The following is a 25,210-nucleotide window of genomic DNA, read 5'->3' on the forward strand; positions in this document are numbered from 1 at the left end:
TGGAGGATGGCCCAGGTGCTTGGGCCCTGCACCCCATGGGAGACCAGGAAAAGCACCTGGCTCCTGGCTCCTGCCAGGATCAGCGCGGTGCGCCGGCTGCAGCGGCGGCCATTGGAGGGTGAACCAACGGCAAAGGAAGACCTTTCTCTCTCTGTCTCTCTCTCTCACTGTCCACTCTGCCTGTCAAAAAAAAAAAAATAATAAAAAAAAAAAATAAAAATAAAAAAGATAAATAATGATCCTGAGCATTTTTTTTTTCATGTATCTTCTGGGCATTTGAATTTACTCTTTTAAAAAATGCCTACTCTGGGGACAGCGCTGTGGTGTAGCAGATAAAGCCACCACCTACAGTGCCAGCATCTCATATGGGCACTGGTTTGAGACCCAGCTACTCCACTTCTGATCCAGCTCTCTGCTATGGCCTGGAAATCAGTGGAAGTGCAGCTTCTGCCATTGCAGCCAATTGGGGAATGAACCAGCAGATGGAAGGCCTCTCTCTCTCTCTCTTTCTGCCTCTCTTCCTTATGTAACTCTGACTTTCAAATAAATAAATAAATCTTTAAAAAAATGCCTATTCAAATACTTTGTCCATTGTGTAACTGGATTGTTTCTTTTGCTGTTGTTGAGTTTCTTGAGCCCTTTATAGATGCTGGATATTAATCGTTTATCAATCACATAGTTTGCAAATATTTTTCCCATTCTATTGATTGCCTTTTCACTTTGCTGAGTGTTTCTTTTGCCATGCAGAAGCTTCTCAACATGATGCATCCCATTTTTCAATTTGGCTTTGATTGTCTGTGATTCTGGGGTCTTTTCCAAGAAGTCTTTTTCTATTTCAATGTCTTACAGAGTTTCCAAATGTTCTCTAGTAATTTGATGGTATCAGGTCACAGATTTAGGTCTTTTATCCATTTTAAGTGGATTTTTGTATAAGGTATAAACAAGGAGTCTTTTTTTTAAAGATTTTATTTAATTGGAAGAGTTACAGAGAGAGGTAGAGACAGAGAGAGAGAGGGGTCTTCCATCCGCTGGTTCACTCCCCAAATGGCCACAACAGCTGGAGCTGCGCCAATCTGAAGCCAGGAGCCAGGAGTCTCTTCCAGGTCTCCTAAGCAGGTGCAGGGGCCCAAGGACTTGGGCCATCTTCTACTATTTTCCCAGGCCATAGCAGAGAGCTGGAATAGAAGAGGAGCATCCGGAACTAGAACCGGTGCCTATATAGGATGTCAGTGCTTCAGGCCAGGGCTTTAACCTGCTGCACCACAGCGTCAGCCCCTAAATCTCAATTTAATGGGAAAATTTTTAATTCATGTCATGTATAAATTTCCTTAATTCATGGATTTGCTTCTTATTGTTTCTGAGTAATACTGTGATTAATCTTTTGAATTCGTTTCTGGCATTTCATCAATATCTTCATCCTCACACACTAGTACTGAAGTGTTGTGTTCCTTTGTGGGGGAGGGGGAATGCCAGGGAATTATGAAGAAGAAGAAGCTGCACTCTAAGCGGCCCTGCAAGAGGAAATCGCCAAACTGCAAACCGTATCACCATAGCTACGAGACCCTGGGAGGGCCGCGTTTGGGCAAGGCTGACCTTTTGAAACTGTATATAAGTGGACCCTCAGACTCTGTAAGCAGAGGTTGCTCATCCTCTCTCCCCAGTCGGTAGCACCTTGTGCCTGTGAGTACTCTCCTGGTCCATAGCGCCTTGTGCCTGCAGGAGTTTGGCTGAGTAGTCTCTCCCTCTAGATGCCGTAATAAAGAGCTTTAAGGTGTGTACCTGAGTCTTCTCAGTCTCCTTTGTTGAACCTGTAGTTGGCTTCCTGGCCAGTTACTAAACATTAAGCTGACAGTTGGTGCCTGAACAGGGACTCAACTGAGGCAGTGGAAGGAGACATGCCCTTGAGAAGACGACAGAAGGGTGAGCAGCGGTGGTTGAAAAAGACCACGATGGGTGGGACGTCCCAGTCTAAAGACTATAAGAGGGCACTAGAGCGTATGGAAAAGGTAAAAGTCTTTCCAGGACAAACGCAGAAAGAAAAAAGAGCAAAATGCTACACACCAGGTAATGTAACATGGGCTTGTAAGCTGGCAGCAGCTTGTACAGAAAGTGACCTCTCTAGTCTTAGGACAGAGGAAGACATTGAGAAGATGTTAAAGGACTTCCTTCTAAAGGGAGAAGGTAATCTTGGAAAGGATTATAAGTGCGCAGCCGAGACCCTTAAGGTGCTTGTCTGCTGTGGGAAAGAGCTATGCCCTAGGAACGCTGAGGAAGCCTGTAGTCTATGTAACATGATTGCAGACTTTCGAGACAGACCTTCATGGCATGAGCCTTTGCCCACTATGACTGAAGAAAGAATGAAAGAGCAGGCAGCCTACCCTGTAGTAGTGCGAGCTGGAAACATAGAATATGAACTGTTGGGTCCTAGAGCAATTTCAGCTTGGGAAAGCAGGTATAAGAACATGGCTTAACAGGAACCCCTACCATTACTTATTTTGGGGTAGTCTCAGTAAATCTTACATCGGTAGACATCAATATGCTTCTAAATGTAATACCAGGGGCAGCATCAGAGAAACAGTTAATGTTAGAAAAAATAAGAGAAAAAGCAGCAAATTGGGATGAACAACACCCACCCCTGCCAGCCAACACAGCAGGACCAGCACCATTAACATCTACCCAAATAAGGGGAGTAGGCATGACACCACAGGAAGAACCTCCTTATTTGTGGATGGGATATCAACTCCATCCAGAGAAATGGACATTACAAAAATTAGACCTCCCCGAACTCCCAGAGAGACCTTCCTTAAATGAATTACAAAAACTAGTAGGCCTCCTTAATTGGCTAACTCAAGCCGTTCCTGGCATAAAAACAAAACCATTTACCCTAATGATGAGAGGTGATCAGGAGTTAAACAGTAAGAGAGAGTGGACTCCAGAGGCAAGACAAGAGCTCCAAAACATTAGAAAGCTACTAAAGGAATATAAGGCATTAGCATATTGGGAACCTAATGAGGAAGTATATTGTACTGTAATGATATCAGGGAATACATTAAATTATAAAGTTCACCAAGGAAACGACATCCTCTGCATAGGAAGGATAGAGTTTCCTAGAGTAATGGCAGCTTCCCCTTTAAATAGAGCCATTCGGTGCCTACACAAAGTAAGACAGGAAAGTATTATAAGACTAGGAAGAGAACCTACTTATAGGCTTCCTATAAAGAAGGAAGATTTGGATATCATGATCCAAGAAGACCCGTATCTACACTGGGTACCCCAAATAGAATGTATACATGCTCCTATAATGCTAAGGAGAGCTTTAAGCAGTCTACAAGCTAAGCCAATAGAAGGACCCACATATTATGCTGATGGAGGCAGCAAACAGGGAATGGGAAAATATGGCTTTTGGACAGCTGGAGGAAAAATAATGATTAAAGAACAGGAAGGAAGCAACCAAGAATTAGAAAAAAGAGTTATACTTTCTGCCCTTCAGGCAGGACCTGAAAAAATGAACATAGTTACTGATTCCCAGTATGTATGTGGGTTAATTGAGGCAAGGCCTCAGCCTGAAGACATTGAAGAATCTCTATTGAAGCCTATAGTAGAATCGATAGAAAGCAAAGAGGAGCTTTATATACAGTGGGTACCAGGGCACAAAGGCATACCAGGAAATGAAAACATTGACAAGCTAGTATCCACATCTTGTAGAGCGCAGATAAACCTAGTGGTGCAAGGAGACAATATCCGGGAGAAGGAACCAGAACAGAAAGGATATGACATTATGAAAAAATAATTTATAAAGATTTATCTAAACAGCAAGGAATTTATTTCCTTGAAAACATCGAGTCAGCAGAAGAGGACCATACAAAATGGCATGGGGATGTTCAACACTTAAGACAGGAGTATAACCTTCCAAAGAACGTTGCAGAACAAATAGTTAAGAAATGTCCCAAATGCATTAATAAAGGAGGAACTATCCCACATCTCAGATCAGGACCGGGTGTATGGCAGATGGATGCCACACATTATGAAGGAAAAATCATTATAGTAGCAGTTGAGACATCCACAGGGCTATTATGGGCTAAGATAATTCCAAAAGAAAATGCGCAAGAAACCGTATGGACTATATTAGAGCTAGTTCACCTATTTTATATTACAGGATTACACACAGAAAACGGGCCTAATTTTACAGCAGAAAAAGTAGGAGGGCTATGTAAATATTTAAATATTGATCATACCACAGGTACTCCATATAATCCGCAATCCCAGGGCATGGTTGAAAGAGCAAATCAAGTGTTAAAACAGGAGATGGATAAATTTACTGAAGAAGTACAAACTATAGAGGCTCGTTTACAATTGGCTCTTATAGCTCTTAACAAAAAGAAAAGGGGAGGAATATGGGGATATACCCCTATAGAAAGATATATTTATCAAAGATGGCAGGAACTAGACCAGAAATTACAAATCCAACCATTTGAAAAACAAAAGTTATCTTGTTTTTATAGACTCCCCAACAGCAAAGATTGGAAGGGGCCTACAATTATCTTATGGAAAGGGGAAGGAGCTGTAGTTGTAGAAAGCCCTGAGAAAGGAATAATTAGTTTACCACAAAGATATGTTAGGCTAATCCCAAACCCGGAAAATTAACCTTCCTACAGCATATACAGATTATCAGTTATGCTTACCCTGCCAAAATAACCACTGCATGTGCTCCAAATGCTGCTATCATTGCCAAGTATGCTTTCTACAAAAGAAGTTAGGGATATCTTATTCCAGACAAAAGCAGGAAGAGATCAAGTATTGATGGCGCAAATATCACCAATTAGTGGAGAAGAAGCAAAAGAATTGTATCAATAACTCATAGAAAAGATGATACAGGAAGGAACATGGGAGCCCTCCATGAAGAACCCGTTCGAGGGACTTCAAAAAGAACAAGAACAAAAGGCAGGAGAATTGCAGGAACAGTTGCAGGAAACAAAAGAGAAACTAACTGAATGGGAGCCAGGTAAGGTATACACAGGTAAGGAAAAATCATGGCCTCTTATAAAAGTGAGATTCATACCCTTAATAATGTTAGTGATATTACTAGTAGTGCACTCTCAAATGTTAGGCTTAGTTGAAGTCCCTCCAGCCTTTAAGATTCTGGCAAGGGAAGTACCGTGGACCTGTGAGTCAAAGGTGTCAAATATAGGATGTGAACTTCTTTCCAATATATGGTACCATAGGAATAAAACTATCCAATGCACTGCACAGGTAATGGAGCTCACCAAATTGTGGGAACAGAAAATAATAAAATTAATAGAAAGTTCATGTAAGACAGAAAAAAATAGGATGTTCAAAATCACATGCAGAAGCAACTCAGATAATATTACTATGACCTGTGACGGTACATCAAAGACATTAAAGGAACCTCTAAATATCCTAGTAAGAGAAAAATTATCATACAGGCCGATCAGGGATCCATGGATTGTGAAGAGAGCTCTTGTACGGAAGTAGGTTGTCGTATGGAAGGAACCATCTACCACAAATGTACCTTCGAACCAGCACTTTTAAGGTTGTGTGTGTGACCCCCTTGCACTATTATTAAGTGCTTAAATATAATATATAAAGATGAAGGCCGGCTATGGAAGGAGGTGAATTGCTCCCAGTGGGAATCAAAGGCTTACATGGATGAAATGCCCATCTTAGAACATATGTTAGCTTTCATAAGGACAGACAGATGGCCAGCATTAGATTCATTTATGAACAATAATAAGGACACAAAAAATAACTCTGAATGGCAACGATATGAAAGAGGAGAGCTTCATAACTATGATTGTAGCCCTCAGTTAAACATAAGTAAGGTAGATGTTAACATTACCTGTAAGTACAATATACCCAAACAGTTTGTTTGGATCAATTTTAATGAATATAATAAACAGTACAATTACACAAGAATCAGTCAGGTAAACTGTACATTTTCAGTCAGAAATAACATATCATGGGCTGAGGAAGAGGAATGGGGATGGGACTGGAGCAAGGACAAAATTAGCTTTATTTGTATTAATGGTAACATCAGTAGATATATAACGTGCCCGATAGGTAACATAAATAATCATACTGTACAATGTTATTGGCAAGCAGGATACGAAGTCCTCAGCAAACACTTTATTAAAATTGTAGAATCACTGAATAATACAAAATGGGCTTGTCAGGCCCTAGGACTTTTCTACATTAGAGAGAGGGAGGCAGTAGATTCAGAAGGGCCTCACAACAGGGGCATGAGTTTCATATCTATACCCAAAAGGCCAGTAATGACATGGGATTACAAGAAAAGAGCATTCTTCTCAGAGTATATGGTGGTGCACACTCCAGGGTTCACTTATGTGCCAGTCAACACGACTGACCTGGTTCCACTGAGACCAAAATGAGACTTTGGAATCACAGCAGCCATAGTAGCAACAGTAGTCACAGCAGCCGTGATCTTGGGAGCTGTGACAGGAGCACTGGCTCTTGGTGCCACCCAATTACAGGGAGAAGCCTTGGGGTCCGCTCTGCAGGTAACGCAGGATGAACAGGCTCAGCTAGCGTTCCATACAGAGTTGCTAAAAGCACATTCTCGAGGGTTCCAAATTCTTGAAGCATGGATAAGTCAGATGGAACAACTAATGACAGTGTTAAAATTGGAAAGTGAATTAAAATGTGAAAAGGTGTATCCACAGCTGTGTGTCACCAATATTCCATGGGAGAATCACTCAATCCCTAATTCCATGCAACTGGCAGAGATGTTTGCAAACTCCTCCCTGACTTGGCAAGATTGGGTTAGTAAAACCTCTTCCTTAGAATATAATATCACTCAAAATGCGATAAATTTAACCGCCTCCATAGCCAGAGCTAAGCTTAATCTAGATAGGGTACAAACAGTGGAAAATATGATCACATCTATGAGCAGTACACTTAGTAACTGGTTGCCCACATGGTCTTGGATAAGATCAGCTATTATCATCCTGGAAATTATAATATGTCTACCTGTTCTCCAGTGTCTTTTCTCAACTGGAAGGAATTTGGTGAAGGGCTACCTTGTCCTCAAAGAAGACACAGTCCCAGCAATAGAGGAAGAAAGCAACAGCAAAAACGACAAGGACATAAAGGGACATTCTGGAAGAACATGCGAGCCTTGGTCAAAGGTATCTGCCCCTTTGGCCCAGTAGCTCAGCAGGCTCTACAACAATATAAACAGCTCTAAAATAAAAAGAAATGGGGCCGGTGCCGCGGCTCACTAGGCTAATCCTCCGCCTAGCGGCGCCGGCACACGGGGTTCTAGTCCCGGTTGGGGCGCCGGATTCTGTCCCGGTTGCCCCTCTTCCAGGCCAGCTCTCTGCTGTGGCCAGGGAGTGCAGTGGAGAATGGCCCAGGTGCTTGGGCCCTGCACCCCATGGGAGACCAGGAAAAGCACCTGGCTCCTGGCTCCTGCCACCGGATCAGCGCGGTGCGCCGGCCGCAGCGCGCTGGCCGCGGCGGCCATTGGAGGGTGAACCAACGGCAAAGGAAGACCTTTCTCTCTGTCTCTCTCTCTCACTGTCCACTCTGCCTGTCAAAAATAAAAAAAAATAAAATAAAATAAAATAAAAAGAAATGGTGGACTATCAGGGAATTATGAAGAAGAAACTGCACTCTGAGCAGCCCTGCAAGAGGAAATCGCCAAACTGCAAACTGTATCACCATAGCTACGAGACCCTGGGAGGGCGGCATTTGGGCAAGGCTGACCTTTTGAAACTGTATATAAGTGGACCCTCAGACTCTGTAAGCAGAGGTTGCTCAGCCTCTCTCCCCAGTCCGTAGCACCTTGTGCCTGTGGGGACTCTCCTGGTCTGTAGCGCCTTGTGCCCGCAGGAGTTTGGCTGGGTAGTCTCTCCTTCTAGATGCCATAATAAAGAGCTTTAAGGTGTGTACCTGAGTCTTCTCAGTCTCCTTTGTTGAACCTGTAGTTGGCTTCCTGGCCAATTGCTAACGATCAGGAAGCCGACAGGGAAGTCATGTTATCTTTTTTTTTTTTTTTCGTTTTTTTCTTTAATTTCTATGTTTATTTTTAGGCATTTGTGGAGTTATTTATTGTTTTTTTTTCTCTGAAGGCTTTTATCTTTTGACTATGGGTTAGTGGCTTAGCGCAATGTCTGCTTTTTCAGTAAATACCCAGAGACATGTGTTGGGTGTGGTCAGGAAGGTGTGTTAAGTGCTCCATGGTAGGGGAAGTATCCAGAGTGACACTCAAGTTGGGCATGGTGGATCTCTTTTTTATCAGAGGAGAGGGTTTAATTAGCTCTGTTCGTATAGTCATACCCTCACCTCCTCTCTTTATAAGTGATCAATGCCTGGAAGGCATCCCACAATGGGTGCAATACTCATCCACTCTGCCTCAATAACCACACAAAGGATCCATGTAGACCTCAGTGACAGCAAGGATTCCACTGTAATGACCCACCCTAGGCAATCAGGGAGCCCTGAGCATGTGGAGCCACCCACAGCAACTGCCCAAAGACTCAACCACACCCTAAGCCCTCCCATACAGCCACAGTGTTTCCACCATCCCAGCTCACAGGTTCCCAGTCATGGGGTGCCAAGGATCCACTCTGCCCTACCAATCAGTCCCATCCACATAGAGGTGCAGATGCTCCCAGACTCAGCTTCCTGTGGGTGCTCCTCCTAGGCAGTTTGAGCCCCAGAGCTTGTCATGTGTTGGGAGGCTGGAAGCACCTCACAGTCCTTCGTGGGTTACCTAGCCCCCGTCAGTCCTCGCAGCCAGAGTCAGGTGTCTCCTCTCAGCTGGTTGCTGGGTGCACAAACATAATCTGGTGCAGCTGTTACATATGTCCAAAATGGTGCCCACTCTCTCTCCACCAGTTGCAGGGCACCATTGTTGGGGGACAGGGATAGAGAACTTTTTCCTCTAAGTTTACAGGTACTCTGTTCCCCACAAGGCTCCAGGTATACCCACACCAAGTTCTCTCCACAGCTATATTGCAAGTGGTTTCAGCTGCTGTAGTCTGGTCTCACCTCACTCTCCCAAGCTGGCACTGAGGCTCCCAGCTGCTGGAGTCCTGTGTTGTATTCATCCTCATGATGCACATCCACACCCTCAACATAGATTTATTTTATACTTGGGTTAAAGCCCAGTGATGTTTCATTTTATTTTGTTGCTCAAACTGTTCCAGCTTTGGCCACTGGGAGCTCTTTCTGTTGGCTACTGTGTCCCTTTGACCTACTCTTCTCTGTGTAGACTTTCTTGTTTTTGTTTTGTTTTCCTGCCCTGCACAGTTTTCTCCCTAACTCTCCTGATATTGCACTCTTTCCATTTGTTTTAAACTATCTTTATCTAGCCTAGACCAGTAAGCTCCCTCTTTATTCCTCCACCTTGGAATCTCCGTGGATATAATTTTATTCCTTCACTGCCAAATAAACTGTTCTTATTTGCACACAATACCAGTCTCTCCTCAATACTTCTATCTCTGTGGAAGACAAGAACATGGATTAAAAATTAATAAATTCACTGCCCACATCATAATAAGAAACGTGATGGCTGACATGGGCACCACTGAATGGGCCCACCCACATCGCTGCCCTTGCTGGCCAGAGCATGGTGGGGGGTGAATAGGTGGGGGTCAGACTCTGGAGCAGCAACGCATAGAGGGTTGCATTAGGGCATCCCTCAGCAACTATGCAAAGGGCCTGGAATGGCTAGCAGAGCAGGGTGTCCAGCTGGAAGGAGGAAACCTGCCTGCAAGTGCAAGCTAAATGGCAGAACTGACCAAATGCTAGGATTGGGAAAATGAAATGGAGGAAGCAAGAAGGGCAAGTATATACCCTGTGCAACTACATGCTGGCAGGGTCAGAGCAAGATAGGATTCAGCAGGTAGAGCATTGCTTTTATAGGACGACTGACTGAACACCAAGAGGGAAACCTGTTGGAGTGAGGTGGACACTATGGGAAATGGTGGCTTGATCAGCATAGCCCTGACTGTTAATGAACAACTAAATACATTATCCCTCTTAGTAGTTTTTTTATCTGTTCTACTTAATATGACTGGTTTAGATCTGTAATTGATGCACAGTTATTCTTAAGTGTTGAAAATTAACTGAAATGTGATCCCTGTTGAACATGGTGGTGGGAATGGGAGAGGGAAGAGATGTATAATTTGGGACATGCTCAGGCTGACTTGCCCCAAGTGGTGGAGTTGGAAGCATACCAGGGGATTCCAATTCAATCCCATCGAGGTGGCATGTACCAATGCCATCTCACTGTTCCAGGTGATCAGTTTCAGTTCACAGTTGGTCATGGTGAAGGGACTGGGAGTCAAAGGGAGCACATAGACAAGTCTAGTACCTGCTAACGCTAACTGATGGAGTAAATAAAGGGGAGAGTGATCCAACATGGGAAGTGAGATACTCAGCAGACTCATAGAATGGCAGATGTCCTAAATAGCACTCTGGCCTCAGAATCAGCCCTAAAGGCATTCGGAGCTGGCTGAAAAGCTCATGAGAGTATTTCAGGCATGGAAAGCCAAGACACTCTGGCAAAAGATCTCTGCGAGTGAGATCCCAGTGGAAAGAACAGGTCATCAAAGAAGGAGGTACCTTTCTCTGAAGGGAGGAGAGAACCTCCACTTTGACTATGACCTTGTCTAAACAAGGTAAGAGTCGGAGAACTCAGAGGGCTTCCATAGCCTTGGAAACTCATGACTGGAGCATAGGGAGATTACTGATGCCATAGACAGGAGTGTCAATTGGTAAAGTCAACAACAGGAGTCACTGTGCACTTACTCCTCATGTAGGATCTCTGTCCTTAATGTGCTGTACATTGAGATTTAATGCTATAACGAGTACTCAAACAATATATTTCACTTTGTGTTTCTATGGGGGTGCAAACTGTTGAAATCCTTACTTAATGCATACTAAACTGATCCTCTGTAAAAAAAAAAAAAAAAAAAGAAAAAAAAGAAAGAAAGAAAAGAAATTATCAATTCCCAACTTGACTCTCACTGGGATTAAACATGACAATAGGTCTGCTCTGATTTCATCATCATTTAAAAAAATCATCTATTATTTTTCACTTTATGTTTCTGTGTGGGAGCAAACTGTTGAAATCCATACTTAATGTATACTAAGCTGATCTTCTGTATATTAAGATAATCGAAAATGAATCTTGATGTGAATGGAAGGGGAGAGGGAGTGGGAAAGGGGAGGGTTGTGGGTGGGAGGGACGGTATGGGGGGGAAGCCATTGTAATCCATAAGTCGTACTTTGGAAATTTATATGCATTAAATAAAAGTTAAAAAAAAAAAAAAAAGATGGAAGGCTCCTGCAGGGCTAATGATGATGCCACAGACACTGTGCATAAGAACAACAACCACTTTCAAGAGTATGAATGGTGTAGGCAGAGGCAGTTATGGGCCACAACTCTTGGAAAATAACTTCTGAGGCTATGGGTTCATTATGTGATGTTTCAAAGAGAATCTGGACAGTGATGCTGACTTGGATGTGGATGTGGATGACCCTCTGGAATATGGGAAGCCACAATAAATGGAGATTGATGCCATGCCATTCACAGGCAAGGAGTCTGGTGGAGCCTAGAAGAAGTACTCCTGTCTGCAGTAACTTTTGCAGAACCCACATGGTGCCCGATTTCTCTAAACTGACCAATGATGAGCTACTGTTCACAGAAATGGTGAAAGCAGCAAGCAGGGGGCCATACAGAAGATTTGCAAGAACAATTACATTGGAAAAAGCCCCAAACACTCAACTATGACCACATTTGAGGCCCTGAAGGCTCAGATCAGGGAGCCTGAATGGCAGCTATCTCATGGAGATTGTTACAAGTGCCTCATCTGCCTGGACTCATATTCAATGCCCCTAATATCCATATAATGTTGGTACATGCGCTGTAAGAAGTGCTGGCTGCAAACTCTGGGTGCCAAGAAGCTGTGCCCTCAGTGTAACATGATCACAGGAGCTAGACAGCCCAGTAGGCTTGGCTTCACAGGGCCCCACCTGCCCCCATCCTCTGTGACAGTGACCCACTCCTTTTGCACAAAATTGCACACAGGATCCCCAGGTACATTTATGCACAAAGTCACACACACACATATATACACACAGAGAACCCAAGAGTCAGAGTGGGGACTGAGGCTCTGGCCCTGCCTACTGGACCCCACCATGTCTGGCAACTATACTGTTCCAGCCTCTGTTTCCAAGGTGAGTCAGGGAGGTAGCAGCAAGTGATTAGTAAGGAAAGGCTCTCTGAGATCTAGCCCCTATACTGACAGACCTGCAGACATCAAACTGAAGCACATGTAATTTAGATCATGTATATTTAAAATATTGTGTAAAAGTGGGACAATTCCTAGCCTTCTAGTCTACCCTTCCCATTTGATTATATGCTTTTCTTCTTTTTTAAGAACATCTGGAAGCAATAGATCCTTTGGAGCTGGCTAGGGATTTGGCTCATTCACCTTTTGGGTAACCACCTTTCCCCCTCCCATGGTGTCACTTCCATCTCCAATGTGCTTAATGTTCAGCGGTATGTATTTCCTCTCTCATACATGGGACACATGCCACAAGGGACATGACTCTCAGTCTTAGCTCATGGAGCTCTTTATAAGGAATTAGTGTCAGCAGTAAACAGGAACCAAACTGAAGCAAAGGCTGAGGTTGGGGCTGGCTTCTCAGTCCTCTGCTGAGAACTATATCTGGGAATAGAGCTGCTATTGTTAGGGAAAATTGTTGTTTCCTCCACCTCTCCCATGGGTCCATGGTGTGATGCTGTGTCTATACAGTCTACACAAAGGAACTTGTTCTTTCCTTTTGTAAACTACATTTGACATGAATCAAGCCAACATAAACACCTAAAAAATCAAAAACACAAAAAATAACCTTTACATTCTTGTCAAAATGATTCAGTGACATGAAACCAATCTGTTGTAGTAAACAAATCAGCTTATGCAGTTCTGTTTTCCTTTAAAAGAATGATAATATAAATCAATCAATCACAAAGATCAAAACATTTCCTCCTTAGTATTTTATAAATTATGTGGTAACTGGTAAGGTGTGCTTCCCATTTCATTTGAAGTCTCCTGGATGATGATCTGTATCTTATCCTATTGTGTAACAATAAACTTTTTAATTTTTCCTAACCATATATGATTTTATTTTTGTTTTAATTTTTAAAAATTATTTAATTTAATTTAAAGGTAAGGAGAGAGAGAGAATGAATATTAATCTCTCATCTGCTGGTTTACTCTCCAAATGCCTACAACAGTTGGGGATGGGTCAGGCTTAAGCCAGGAGTCTGGAACCCAATGTGGGTCTCCTTCATGGGTGTCAGGGACCCAACTACTTAAGCCATCACCTACTGCTTCCCAGAGCACACATTAGCAGGAAGCTGGAATCAAGAGTATTGCCAGACCTTGAGCCCAGTTACTCCTATATGAGAAGTGAACACCCCAAGTCGCAGCTTAACTGCTAGGACAAATGCCTGATCCTATCTAATTTTACATTTGACAATTCTGACAGTCTCGGCAAAGGCGCAGCAAATTATATTCTTGTCATAATATCACTGAGCATTTTGGGTCTGGTATTCTAAGGAAAAATGCTCTTATATTAAAAGTGGGAAACTGAGACCCAGAAAGAGAGAGTGACTTCCTGAATCCATAAAGCCTTAGCACTATTTTGCCTCTTCCACTTGTTATGCTGTTCTTGGGGAAATTAGAGCCACTTGCTCTTCAAACATTTGATCTCCCTGTAGAGACAAGTTCTCTGAGACCTAAAATGCCTATCATTTCCCAAAGACATTTAATCAGTAACTAACAAAGTGTCAGTTGTACCTTGGTATGTGAGACTTGCAGCTGAGATATTCTACCACCTATAAAGGTGGGAGGGGTAACAGGAATAGGATAAAGTGTGCCTTAACTTGTTCTCATGGATTGTAATCAATGTCTCGGGCCCTTCTTTCAACCTCAAGAACTTCTTTTAGTATTTCTTGTGAGGTGGTTTGCTAGTAACAAATCCTTTGTTTTTGTTTGGGAATATTTTTATTCTGCTTTCATTTCTGAAATATAGCTTGACCAGATGTAATATTCTTAACTTACAGTTTTTTCTTTGAGCACTTTGAGTATGTTACCTTACTGCCTTCTGGCCTCTATTGTTTCTGATGAAAAGACAACTGCTAATCTCACTGGACTTCCCTTATAGCTGATGAATCACTTTATATGAACTGCTTTCAAGATTTTCTCCTTGACTGACTTTCACTATTTTTACTATGATGTTTCTGTTTGTGATTTTGTGTGTGTGTGTGTTTATTTTGTTTAGAGTCTGGTGAGCTTTCCATATGTTTAATGACTGTTTTTCAATAAATATGGAGAACTTTCATTCATTATTTCTTGGAATATTTTTCTGTTCCTTCCTGTATCTCCTTTCTTTTTGGTTTTCTTTATTTATATTGGTGTGGTTGATGATTCCCACATTTCTCTGAAACTCTATGCATTTTTCCTCATTCTTCTTTCTCTCTATTGTTCATCTTACATAATTTTATATCAATCTATTTTCAAATACAATAATTCTTTTTATTTTTCTGCCAATTCAAATGTACTATTGCATCCCATTACTGTGTTTTCCATTTCAAGTATTATAATTTTAACCTTCAGAATTTCATTTGTTTCTTTTTTAAACTATAACTCCCACTTTTTATTGATATTCTCTATTTGATACAACATTGTCATCATATTTTCACTCTTTGAATCTTTTAATTCTGTAAATATATTTGTAATGGTTATTTTGAAGTGATTTTCTATTAAATCCAACCTCTAGTTGCTCTCACAGGCAGTTGGTGTTCATTGATTTTTTTTCTGATGTATGGTGCATACTTTCTTGTTATTTTGCATGACATAATTTTTTGGGTTGGAAATTGGAAAATTTTGACAATAGTAGCAAATCTTCCTGCTCTGCCCCAGCCTCTGGGACTTGGTTATTTGTTGTTTGTTTTTAGGTGTTTTTTGTAACTAGATAGGATTATTTACTTTAATCCCTTTTCTTGTACTGTTAGGCCTCTGAAATTGCTATTCAGAAAGGCATAACTTTGACTATCACACAGTCACCCTAGGATGACAGTGGTATCATTAGGGTTGTCCTTCTTACTCCTACTATGCGTAGCTGTTAAACTCTACTAATTTCATGATGAATGCTCTATTGTTTTCTTTTTTTTTCCACAGGCAGAGTGGACAGTGAGAGAGAGAGACAGAGAGAAAGGTCTTCCTTTGCCGTTGGTTCACCCTCCAATGGCCGCCATGGCCGGCGCACCGCGCTGATCTGATGGCAGGAGCCAGGTGTTTCTCCTGGTCTCCCATGGGGTGCAGGGCTCAAGTACTTGGGCCATCCTCCACTGCACTCCCTGGCCCCAGCAGAGAGCTGGCCTGGAAGAGGGGCAACCGGGACAGGATCTGGCGCCCCGACCGGGACTAGAACCCGGTGTGCTGGCGCCACAAGGTGGAGGATTAGCCTAGTGAGCAGCAGCGCCGGCGCTCCATTGTTTTCAACAAATGCTCTACAATATAAATTGTTATACAAACAAATCCAATTGAATCATGGCTCCTTTGAAGTAATAGTTTCTGAGGTCCATGTCTCATAATTTATTCTGATCCTATGAGGGCTTTTATTAGCTGTTATTCCCTGAAAACAACCTAAACTACAAGCTAGTCTGTATCTTCATTATACACAAAAATTTCTTCCCAACTGCCTTGTATTACAAGCTCTACTATTAAGAGTACCCTTAGGTTTCAACTTCTCAAGTCCATTGAAAATGAAGTCAATTCCTTGGAGCATAGATTAGAACCTATATGTTTTGCAGCCTACTTCTTCCCCCAGGCAAAAATCTCAGGAGCAATAGCTCTGGAGCTGGGGTGGTGGCAGTGCATAGCTTGTCTTTGGGTGGCACACCCTGCTCTGTAAGCTTAGTTATTGATGTATGCTTAGTGTAATACAGCAGACTGAGATCCTCTTGACTTGCCTCTTGTAGCATGTAACCACTGCCCCATGAGCCAGGCAAAAACAACTTGAGACACAGTACTCTCAATGTACTACACTCAAGGTAAAGCCTTCATTATACAAATAGAGGTGGGTGGACAGAGGAATTGATTTGTGACTTCTCGACTGCACTCACATGAAAGCCTCAGAAACAGGTAGCTAGCATCAGCATGGGAGATGCTGAGGTACTGTTTCTCCTGGAAAGAAAGTCATTTGTCAAGGAGCATGGGGAAAAGATAACTCTATGTTCTTGGCTATAGCAGTCTAAAGTGGAGTCTCTGCCTTGCTCAGCAAGAAGCTGGAAAGAAGGGAATATTTTGGCTCAAATATCAAAACCTATTGCTTTCCTTAAGGAACTTTTGTAAGATTTCTTATATAGATGTTTCTTCATTTGCTGTTTTTCCTTAGGACCATTTCCAGGGGCCCTAAATGATTGTTCTGAAAATAATCTTTACTAGCTTTACTTGGGAATGAGTCAGCAGAGCCCCTTATGCTGTCATGCTGGAATTCAAACTCCATGTTTGGAAATTAATTATTTTCACAGTTATCTTGCTTTTTCTATGACTACACAAGATTATGAAATGGTATTTATTTTTCAATTCATCCAGGCCACAGAGTTACTTGTTTGATACTGATGTTCTGCAAGTTGTTTGCATTCAACAAGAGCATAACAAGACCTAGCTATGAGTATTAGGCTATTAGGGGCTGCTTATCACCTCACAGCATAGCACAATGACTCCAGAATTATCCTTCCTGAGGGACTAAGAAGCTGGAGTATGTATCCATCAACTCCCAATAATCATTGATTGAGGGCTGTTTATGGGAGGGTGTGCTTCCCAAGATTCTCCAGCCTTCTCTGTACAGGTAGAGGTGCTTCAGATCCCAGAGGAAGAACCAAGATGTTGGGAGTTTGGCCACATGCATATAGCCTGGAAGATGTAATAGGACATCTGCTATAGATGACCTGTCAAGATCATACTGCAACAGTGCCAGATTTTAAATTTCAGGCCATTTAAAATTTCACGTCATCTGATGATACATTCCATGTTCTTAACCACTCAATTTGGTGACTGGAAAGAGTGGAAAACAGCATAAGTTTGCTGTTGGGAGGTTGTCAAGAATACATGACTAGGGGCCAGCACTGTAGTGTAGCAGGTTAAGCTGCCACCTGTAGCATCAGCACCCCATATGGGCACTGGTTCAAGTCCCAGCTGCTCCACTACTGATCCAGCTTGTTGCTAATGTGCCTGGGAAAGCAGCAGAAGATAGCCCAAGTGCTTGGGCCCTTGCACCCACATGAGAGACCAGGATGAAGCTACTGGCTCCTTGCTTCGATTTGGCCCAGCTCTGACTGTTGCAGACACTTGGGGAGTAAACCAGCAGATGGAAGACTTCTCTCTCTTTCGGCCTCTCTTCTCTATAACTCTACTTTTCAAATAAATAAATAATCTTTTTTAAAAGATTATATGACTAGATGGTTTCTCGTTTATGTACTCCACAGACTTAGACACAACTCAGTCCTTGGCTGGGCCCTGGGATCACAAAGATGAACCAGGCATGTTTCCTGCCTTCAAGGTTAATCTGTCTGCTGGGGTTGGAGTGTATGAAAAGACAAGCCCATATCCAATTACCAGTCCTACCTGTGTTAGTTGAGAAGTCCTTCTTGGAAGAGTTGTTGTCAAAGTGCTGGAAGATATCTGGGGACATGCAACCTACTCACCTCACTTTTTAAATGAGGGAACAGTGGTATGAAGCAGTGTAATGGCCTTTAAAAGAGGGCATGCATACAATAGCCGGAGAATGCCAGCTTCTGAGTAACCATGCCCTTCCCTTGTTCCTAGTCATCCAGATATAGGCAGTTCTGACTATCCTAAATTCAGCACTTCAGTACTAACAGCCTCCTTCATACTCTGAATTGTTTTCCTAATGGGGCTATAGACTAAAGCCTCTTCCCTAATCTTCAGCAGTGAGTCATTTTACCTCTAGGAAAGGTAAGCAGCCTCCTTTGAGGGCATTTAGTATCCTGGTATGGGAGAAGATGTGTGCATAACAAAGGATATGAATTGCTTTTCCCCCTTATGTGGATTTACACACTCCTCAATGAAGTTCTAGAAAGTAAATGATCCACAAGGTTTTTAAAGTAAATAATAATAATAATAATAATAATAATGTTTCCATGTATTTCCAAACTCTATAACATGAATTTCTCCAAGAAACTTTTAACAAATTATCTCCTTCTCCTTTTTACAAATATAGTAAACCTGTTTTGTGGAAATAGTACTGAGAATGTAGAGCTACTGGAGATGTGCCCAGTGATATATTAGAATTTCCCTAAAACGAGCTCTATTGCACTGATCTTGTTTGGGCTATATGCTATATGCAGTTCTGTAGTGGGATTTCAGTCATCCAGTACACTCCCTTCGTCAGATGAAGGAATTCAGTTCTAGAATAAGAGTGACCCTGTTCAAAGGAACACATAGAGCTCATGCCAGAGAAGTCCAATCTTTGGGCCTGGCCTTGGACCTGGGATCATTCCATTATGGGAAACACATACCAGATTCAGTTCAGATTCATAGCACCTACCATACCATGCATTCCAGAACTTGTTCATTTAAAAGGTTGAAGACTTAAGTATCTTCCCCAACCCATGATACTGAGTAGGCAATTTTACCTCCAGGAAAAATAAGCAACCACCACTGAAGGCTTTCAGTACTTTGGTGTCCATTCTTGCATACCTTGAGGAGGTGATACAACTTGTACCTTCCTCACAGCTCTCATTTCCTCCAATATTCTTGCAAATCTGTGCCTGCCAACTGGCAGCACAACATGTGAATAACAAACATCTTGGCACTAGTGTTGAATTAACTTTTTCAGGAAAGAAGGTTAATGATTTGGGAATTGTTCTGCTAATATTTTATAATCTAGGAATACAAAGTCTCCATCTGAAAGAACATGTTTTCTAGTGTTTTACAAGTAAGGTGACAAAAGTGATTTCAGAGGCAGCATTCAAGAGTGGGCAGCAAAACTGATATACATGGGCACCTCCAAATTACAGCCACCAGACAGAGCAAAGACCTCTCTGAGAGCTTCACAGTTGGAACATGATTTTCTATCTTATGCCAAAGAATCTTGGTGAGGAAAAATAATGGAGGCAAAACAGAAACAAGAGTCTCTATCCGGTTCTCCTTGAACAAGGAAGGTAAAAAAATGAAACAAATGATATTTGAAAATCAGAAGTGGAAAAAAGTGTCTGTGGAGATCCAGAAGAGAAAGAAATCCATTGTAATGGCTAATCCCAGAGCTGTTGTTAAGGTGTTAGTGGTGGTAAGCAGGTCTGGCAGTTAGGTACTGCCTCTAGAAGGTAGACAGTGTTGTGTGGGAAGTAGTTCTGGCCAGTTGGGCTTTAAAAAAGATATGAGAAAAACAGAACTAATGTTACTATGTAAATCAATCTCTAACAACTCTTTTCCATAGCTCTCATCATAACACCAAGCAATAGAGCTTCCATTCCTCTTTTCCTATGACACTCCCTTTTAACTCAACTGGTCATCTTAAGGAACATGAAACATTGAGAAATGAAGTAAATCAAGTACTAAAGAGAGAATTGACAATGTGACTTGCCCTGGTGTAGCTCCCAAGGCCCAGCTCCTCAAAACACACAAAAGATGGTTGTTCTATTTCTTAATTTTAAGCAGAAGGAGTTTCCAAGAATGTCTCCTGAATTTCATTGGCCTTCCTACCACATCAAAAATCTCAATTTCAATGCAGTCAGACAGAATCATTATAAGTTGATAAATTGTTTTTCCCAATTTATTGAACATATAGATTTATAGTTAGGAGCTTCTTCTTGGCTAAACCTATTACTGCACATATTCTATGGTCTCAAAAATTCTCTCAACTTTGCAGTTAAGTGTTTAGTTTTTCATTCTGAACCAGGATCCAGGAAACGATCCTCCAGCTGTAGTCCTATTCAACATGCAGGATATAAAGAAATGAGTAGGCCATCTTTACAGTCATTGAATAACTATCCAACAGTAATAACCATAGCCACGGCCAGAAATCAAGGTCCACTCACCTCACCTTACTCCTCCTCACCATTGTTTCCAATGTGAACCATAGGAAAGCCCCAATCCATAGAGGGAAAATCTAGGAATTATATAAATACATGCAGATGGAACAACATGCTCCTGAATGAGTAATAGGTCATTGAAGAAATCAGAAGGGAAACTTAAAAATTCCTGGAAACTAATTAAAATGGGGACACAAGTTATCAAAACTTATGGGATACAGCAAATGAAGTGTTAAGAGCAAAGTTTACAGAAATAAGTGCCTACATCAAAAAAGAAAAGATAGCAAATAAATAACCTAACATTGGATCTCAACAACCTAGAAAAAAGAAGAAATCAAACCCAAAATTAATAGAAGGAAATAAATCATAAAACTTAGAGAAGAAATAAACAAAATAGAAATTTAAATAAACAACACTCTGGCCTCAGAATCAGCCCTTAAGACATTCAGATCTGGCTAAAAAGCTCATGAGAGTATTTCAGGCATGGAAAGCCAAGACACTGTGGCAAAAAAATGACCTAAATGAAAGATCTCTGTGAGTGAGATCCCAACGGAAAGAATGGACCATCAAAGAAGGCAGTACTTTCCTCTGAAGGGAGGAAAGAACTTCCACTTTGATTATGGCCCTGTCTAAATAAGATTGGAATTGGTGAACTCAAGAGGCTTCAATAGCCTTGGCAGCTCATGACAAGAGCCTCGCGTGATTACTGACGTCATAAATAAGAGTGTCAATTGTTAAATCAACAATGAGAGTCACTGTACACCTACTCCCCATGTAGGACTTCTGTCCTTACTGTGTTGTACTATGCGAATTAATGGTAAAACTACTACTCAAACAGTACTATATACTTTGTATGTCTTTGTGGGTGCAATCTGTTGAAATCTTTACGTAGTATATACTAAGTTGATCTTCTGTATATAAAGATAATTGAAAATGAGTCGTGATGAAGAATGGGATGGGAGATGGAGTGGGAGATGGGATGGTTGCAGGTGGGAGGGAAGTTATGGGTAGAAAAGCCACTATGATTCAAAAGTTGTACTTTGGAAATTTATATTTATTAAATAACAGCTGAAAAAAATATGAATGATTAATGAAATAAAGAGCTGCTTTTAAAAGATAAACAAAATTGATAAACTATTAGCCAGATTAACCAAGAAAAAAATAGATAATATTCAAACCAATAAAATCATAGAAGACAAAGGATGTGTTACAATTAACACTATAGAAATACAAAGAATCATTAGGAACTTTTATGAAAAAATCTATTCCAACTAATTGGAAAACTTTGAAAAAATAAATACATTTCTGGAAACATGACTTACCAAAATTGAATCACAAGACATAAAAACCTACACAGACTTAAGGATGAGATTGAATCAACAATAAAGCGTCAATAAATAAAAGCCCAGGGCCAGATAGCTTCACTCCTGAATTATACTAACCATTTAAGGAAGAATTAACACCAGTTGGATAAACATATATCTCAATAGATGTAGAGAAAGTATTTTATAAAATACAACATCTTTATATGATAACATACATTAAAAAATGAGGTATAACAGCAGACTCATAGAACGGCAGATGTCCTGAATAGCACTCTGGCCTCAGAATCAGCACTTAAGGCATTCAGATCTGGCTGAAGAGCCCATGAGAGTATTTTAGGCATGGAAAGCCAAGACACTCTGGCAAAAAAAAAGAAGAAGACCTAAATGAAAGATCTCTGTGAGTGAGATCCCAGTGGAAAGAACGGGGCCATCAAAGAAGGAGGTACCTTTCTCTGAAGGGAGGAGAGAACTTCCACTTTGACTATGACCTTGTCTAAATAAAACCAGAGCCGACGAACTCAAAAGGCTTCTATAGCCTTGGAAACTCATGACTAGAGCCTAGGGAGATTACTGACGCCATAAACAAGAGTGTCAATTTGTTAAGTCAACACCAGGAGTCACTGTGTACTTACTCCTCATGTGGGATCTGTCCTTAATGTGTTGTCCAATGTGAAATAATGCTATAACCAGTACTGAAACAGTATTTTACACTTTGTGTTTCTGTGTGGGTGCAAACTGATGAAATCTTTACTTAATATATACTAAATCAATCTTCTGTATATAAAGATAATTGAAAATGAATCTTGATGTGAATGGAATGGGAGAGGGAGCGGGAGATGGGAGGGGTGCGAGTGGGAGGGAAATTATGGGAGGGGGAAGCCATTGTAATCCATAAACTGTACTTTGGAAATTTATATTTACTAAATAAAAGTTAAAAAATGAGGTATAGAAGGAACATACCTCAATACAATAAAATCTATATATGACAAGCCCACAGCCAACATAATATTGAAAGAGAAAAAGCTGGAAGCATTTCCACTAAGATCTGGAAGCAGACAAGGAAGCACTCTCACCACTTTTATTCAATATAGTTCTGGAAGTTTAAGCCATCAGGAAAGAGAAAGAAATAAAAGGTATACAAGTTGGAATGGAGAAAGCCAAATTATTCCTGATTGTGGATGACATGATTCTTCTACACAGAAGGCTACCAAAAGACTCAACCAAGAGACTATTGGAACTGATAAAGAGAATTCAACAAAGTTACAGGTCACAAAATCAACACACAAAAATTAGTAGCATTCTTTACAGCAAAAATGGTCTTGCTGAGAAGAACTTATAAAATCAATCCCATGCACAATGCTACCAAAAAATTAAATACCTTCGGATAAATGTAACCCTGATGTGAAAGATGCCTGTAATGAAAATTGCAAAAAACTAACAGGAGAAATAGAAGAATATATACAAAAAATGGAAAGATCTCCCATGTTCATGGATTGGAAAAATTAATATTATCAAAATATCTATATAAATAAATAACAAAGACATTTACAGTTTCCTCACAATCTCTATCAAAATACCAATGGCATTCTTTACAGCATTATAGAGAGGAATCCGTTAGGATTCCTCATACAGAAGCACAAAAAACCTCAACTAACCAAAATAATCTTGACCATTAAAAACAAAGCTGGGGACATCATGATACCAGATTCCAAGAAATATTACAGGGCTATATAACTAAAACAGCGTGGTACTGACATAAAAACTGACCAGTGGAACAGAATAGAAAACCCAGAAATAAATCCACGCAATTACAACCAACTTATCTTTGGCAAATGTGCTAAAAACATTCCCTGGGGGGAAAAAACATAATACCATCAGTAAATGATGCTGGGGAAATGGATTTCCTCATGCAGAAGTTTGAAACAATGATCCCTACCTCACAGTCTATGAAAAAGTCAACTCAAAATGGATCAAGATTCTAAATGTAAGACAACTATGAAACTATTAGAGGAAAACATAGGGGAAACACTCCAAAAATTGTCATAGGCAATAACTTTTTGTATAAGGCCCTAAAAGTTTAGACTTTAAAAGCAAAAATGGACAATTGAGATTATATCAAACTATGAAGATTCTGCACAGCAAAGGAAACAACAAAGTGAAGAGACAGTTGACAGAATTAGAGAAGATTTGCAAATTATTCATCTGATAAAGGATTAATATCCAGAAGATATTAAGAGTTCAAGAAATTCATAAATAACAAAGTGAACAATCCAGTTAAGTAATGGACAAAGGATCTCAATAACATTTTCAAAAGAAGAAACTCAAATGACCAATAGATACATGAAAACAGTGTTCTGTATCACTAGCCATTAGGAAAATGCAAATAAAAACCACAATGAAGTATCATCTTACTCCAGTTAGAATGGCTATCATCCAAAAGTCAAGAAATAGCAATTACTGGTTAGGATGTGGAGAAAAGAAAATCTTAATAAACTATTGGGGGGGATGCAAATTAGTACATCCATAATAGGAAACAAAATGGAGGTTACAAAAAAATCTAAAACTGGATCTTCCATATGACCCAGCTATTCCACTTCTTGTATTATATCCTAAAGAGATAAAGTCAGCATATGAAAGAGATACCTGTACTACCACGTTTTTAGCAGTCCAATTCACAATAGCAAATGTATAGAATCAACCTAGATATCCATCAATGGATGACTTGATAAAGAAAATGTGGTATCTAAACACAATGGAATATTACTCAGCCATAAAGAAGAATGAAATATTGGCATTTGCAACAAAATGGATGGAATTGGAGATCATTATGCCAAGTGAAATAAGTCAGACATGGAAAGACAAATTCCACATGTTTTCTTTCATACGTGGATTTTAATATATGTATATACATATAGTGTATAAAATATGTACATGCTGGCCGGCGCCATGGCTCACTAGGCTAATCCTCCGCCTTGCGGCGCCGGCACACCGGGTTCTAGTCCCAGTCGGGGCACCGGATTCTGTCCCGGTTGCCCCTCTTCCAGGCCAGCTCTCTGCTGTGGCCAGGGAGTGCAGTGGAGGATGGCCCAAGTCCTTGGGCCCTGCACCCCATGGGAGACCAGGAGAAGTACCTGGCTCCTGCCATCGGATCGGCGCGGTGCGCTGGTTGCAGCGCGCCGGCCGCGGCGGCCATTGGAGAGTGAACCAACGGCAAAGGAAGACCTTTCTCTCTGTCTCTCTCTCTCACTGTCCACTCCTGCCTGTCAAAAAAAATATATATATATGTACATGCTATATTATTTATTATGTAAATATTTATAAAAGTTGCCTTCACTGAGTTACACATCTTACATAATAAGGTGCCCTTCTTTCCTCACTTTATGATCATTGCCATGAATCCCATGTTATACTACAATAATATATCCATTATCCATTCCTGACTTGAAGAAAAAGCAAAGGGGCTGGCGCCGTGGCTCACTTGGTTAATCCTCCACCTGCAGTGCCGGCATCCCATGTGGGCGCCGGGTTCTAGTCCCAGTTGTCCTCTTCCAGTCCAGCTCTCTGCTGTGGCCCAGGAGGGCAGTGGAGGATGGCCCAGGTGCTTGGGCCCCTGCACCCGCATGGGAGCCCAGGAAGAAGCACCCGGCTCCTGGCTTTGGATCAGCGCAGCACCAACCATAGCAGCCATTTGGGGAGTGAACCAATGGAAGGAAGACCTTTCTCTCTGTCTCTCTCTCTCACTGTCTGTAACTCTGTCAAATAAAAATAA

General features: G+C 41.1%; 1 pseudogene; it reads left to right on the forward strand.

The window, feature by feature from the left end:
- The first annotated feature begins 11,321 nt into the window (after window positions 1–11,321).
- Window positions 11,322–25,210, forward strand: part of LOC103352002 (E3 ubiquitin-protein ligase RNF220 pseudogene) — a 28,974-nt pseudogene continuing 15,085 nt past the window's right edge.

This window comes from Oryctolagus cuniculus, chromosome X (genome assembly GCF_051225735.1).
Source record: "Oryctolagus cuniculus isolate XC-2025 breed Fujian yellow rabbit chromosome X, ASM5122573v1, whole genome shotgun sequence".
NCBI lineage: Eukaryota > Metazoa > Chordata > Mammalia > Lagomorpha > Leporidae > Oryctolagus > Oryctolagus cuniculus.